Raw genomic sequence first — 3,450 nt, 5'->3', positions numbered from 1 at the left:
GGATTTCTCTTATTTTATGAATTGTACTTTTACCATTTGAATTGCATGGGGTTTCCTTTTGCTTGAACTTTTACAATTTGAATTTCTATCATTTCTTTTATTCCGAACGGACCACCGTTTTTAACTTGTACTGATCAATATTTTTAATTAAAATATTGAACTTATAGAAGTCAACCTTTTTTGTTTTTTTTTTAAATTTGGTTTCCCGTTCAAACTAATGATGTTGCTAGCTCCGAACTTGAATAGCTTATCTAGTAGAGGTAATTGGATTTAAACAAAATAAAATGCTATGTTTGTTTTACGAACTTTTTTGCAACAAAGTTCTTGACATGTCACTATTTGCAACTTGAACTTTTTCTTGATGAACTTTATATTGTTTGAAGTTTTCATAATGTTCTCTTTTTTCCGGACCTCTTATTTTCGTGATTCCGAACTTTTCACTTTTTTATCTTTGAACTTTCTAGATTCTTTGTACCTCAAACCTCGTCAATTCTTCTTTGAATGCCTGACATTCCTTTCTTTTCTAAATTTCCAAAAAAATGGTTTTCTGTAACTGTAAAACTTTTTATTTGTGAACTTATGTTTTTTCTACCATGTACTTGCCTACATTTTTAAACAAAACATGATACCATCAGCTTACGAAAATACAAAGAAATTCACAAAGAGTACATCTCTCAGGAAACTAGCCTTGTAAGTTGTACTGATCCACATGGAACAAAGTGTTATGAAGAGTACTACAAAGATTACAATAAGATTTGTGAACTAAAGGCCATACATAAGTTGTACTGATCCACATGGGAAGATTTGCTGCGTGCACCTTATGGAATCATAGAATATACCATTTTTTCATCTTTTTTATGCCATAACTACACATCAGCAAGTCTAGCAGTGCCACCTCTCGACATAGTCTCCTTTGCGCTAGTTACCAGTCTTGTTCCTTGGCGAAGCCTCAATTCCTCTAAGATCAAAAGGGTAGGCATGAGAGAAAGATAAATGGAACACTACTTGTGCAACATTTCTATAAAAAAAATCCTGTGTTTTGCTACAGATTACATTACTTGAGAATTTTTTTGTCTGTTTTCAATTTTATGTCACGGAGAACCAGTAAGTTCTACTACTGGTATAAGCCAAGTTCAAGAACTTTGCTGGTGACAAACTATGACAGTTATCCAGCGGCACCAATAACCAAAAAATGTTTTTTTCCTGAGAACACACATCACAATTTTTGAAATGCATCAGTACACACACATTTTCATTATTTAGAAGCAATCAAACATGCTAAATAGTACTCATGTACTTACTGGAATCACACATATTATAAAATATTAATCATGTACTTACTGGTACAGATCAAATTTGCCACTTGGGAAATTAAGCTCTCCAAAACATACTAAACTCTCTTTTCTACAGTTTTCAGTTCACATGTGCAGCATGAAAGGAAGAAGTAACTGACCGTCAATAGCACTCAGCAGTATATTATTCAACATTAGATGGGAACTTGGACGAGGCGCGGTGCTCTACTCGGCCGGCGCCCAGTGCTCAACTTGGACGGACAAGGCTGCCGTGCGCTCGGAAGGTTCCGCACCTGCATAATTACCATAAGGGAATTATGGCCATCTCCCCTGTCTTCAGATGGTGGCACTGCAGGCCAGCAGTTGCTGCTCCTCGAACCAAAGGGAGAGAGAAAGGGCAGGCCTATGGCCGAGCACAATGTTAACTTGATATTCATCAGTACTAGTATGACTGGACAACAAAGTATTTAATTTTGAACACTTAATGAAATCCGGATAGTCTAGTGAAATTGCAATATGGAGCTTTAGTCACCTTCCCACGACAAAGAGTGAAGCATACAAAGTAGTATTGTGCATTTTTGAAACACTTGACTAAAACCATAGCTGTTGTAGGCCCGTTGTCGTCCATGATTTGTCTTTGTGATTACTTGAACCAAGGTGCTGATACTAAAAAAATGCATGTCTCAAATCAATTGAGACCAAGCTTCACTTCATTCCCTCCCCTATATTACACTTTCTGTTTCGGGTATAAAATTGTACTTACCAAATATTCTCTTCTAGATGGATTGTATATGAATTTAGATTTGTAACAGCACACGCACCGAACTTGCACAATTTTTTGTTGAACTTATCTAGATGATATATCCAAACTTGCAGAATTTTGAAACTTGAACTCCGAACTTATTGTATCCTCGAGTCTGAACTGATGCAATCATATAAGAATTTTAGGCATTATGACCTGTAGCTCTCAAAAAAGCTAATTCATTTTTGCACCGTTATACCAAAAAAAAGCGGAAAAATATTTGGTTCTCATACGCATTTTGACAAGCACATATAGAGCATTAAGTTGTGCACAGAATAAGCACAAGATTGAATTAAGCAGCATCAAGGCACAAGTGAAAAGTAGTGGCAGCATCAGCTCAAGTTGCTCCTCTGGTTTTGTGCTCCTATTTGTGATATCAAACGAGAGTACATGTCCACAGACATAATTTTTCAATAAAGCTCCACAAAATCAAGTACAGCTTCTGCCAAATTACTAATAGAAACCCACACCTTTTCACGAAGCCACACTTGAACTCTCTCTACGACAATCTTCGGACTTATGCATGTAGATGAATTGAACTTTACACCTTTTCACATCCTTTTCTGCTACTTTGTTTCCAGAGAGTGGGAGAATTTAGGACATTGCAAATATTATCTATAATATGCCCAGGTAGTGTGGTCTGAACTGAACTTTACCCGATCAATGATTTTCCAGAGCCATGTGTGTGAATTTTTTGTTTAGCAAACTGCTGGATTTTTCCTATGGAATTGCCAGTGCAGTGTGCACACATATAGTTGATTTATTTCCCATCAGCTAACTGAATTAACTATTTATATTGAACTGTGAAAAATCTTGTTTTGCTAGCAAAATTTGAACAGAAAAAAACTACAAAGGTGTACGCATATATAGCAAATCCTATAAAACACACTTGTTTTGCTTCATGCAGAGCAACAATGAAGTGAGATCGAGAGAAAAAGGAAGGTTGGGGTGCTGACCATTGGTGTCGGCGGAAGAACTGCAAGCAGAGTCGGGCAGCAGAATCAGAGGAGCGGCAGCGCGTTGGGTCCCTGGGCGACGGGGGGGCGCAGGAAGCAAGTACCGACGGCGGTGATTCCTGGGAGAAGGGGGCGTCAGTTCGGTGGCAGCTGACTGATGGAGGTCGGGAGGCGGGCGGCGGAGTTCCAACAAGTTGACACAGCCGCGCGCTGGAGGAAGAGGAGGTCCCCGCGGCGTGCCAGGGGGAGGGGGAGGTTGCGGTGGCAAGCTGGAGAGGTCGCCGGCGACCCGGAAGGAGGAGGCTGGCTGGGCGACGGAGGACGACGACAGACGCGGCGGCGTCGCAGAGGACGGTGGTGGTAGCGCACGGGTAGGAAGGGGCGGCGGCGGTAGCGCGTG

General features: G+C 40.1%; 1 long non-coding RNA gene across 1 annotated transcript; it reads right to left on the bottom strand.

The window, feature by feature from the left end:
- Positions 1–655: 655 nt before the first annotated feature.
- On the bottom strand, positions 656–3,444 carry LOC119328697. The gene is made up of 3 exons (XR_005159096.1): positions 3,051–3,444; positions 1,454–1,695; positions 656–958 (listed from the first exon to the last, which is right to left on the bottom strand). It is a non-coding gene; the product is annotated as an uncharacterized LOC119328697 (long non-coding RNA).
- Positions 3,445–3,450: the final 6 nt, after the last annotated feature.

This window comes from Triticum dicoccoides, chromosome 1B (assembly GCF_002162155.2).
Source record: "Triticum dicoccoides isolate Atlit2015 ecotype Zavitan chromosome 1B, WEW_v2.0, whole genome shotgun sequence".
NCBI classification, from domain to species: Eukaryota; Viridiplantae; Streptophyta; class Magnoliopsida; order Poales; family Poaceae; genus Triticum; species Triticum dicoccoides.
The sequence above is the reverse complement of the archived record's forward strand: the minus strand, read 5'-3'. Positions and strand labels throughout refer to the sequence as shown.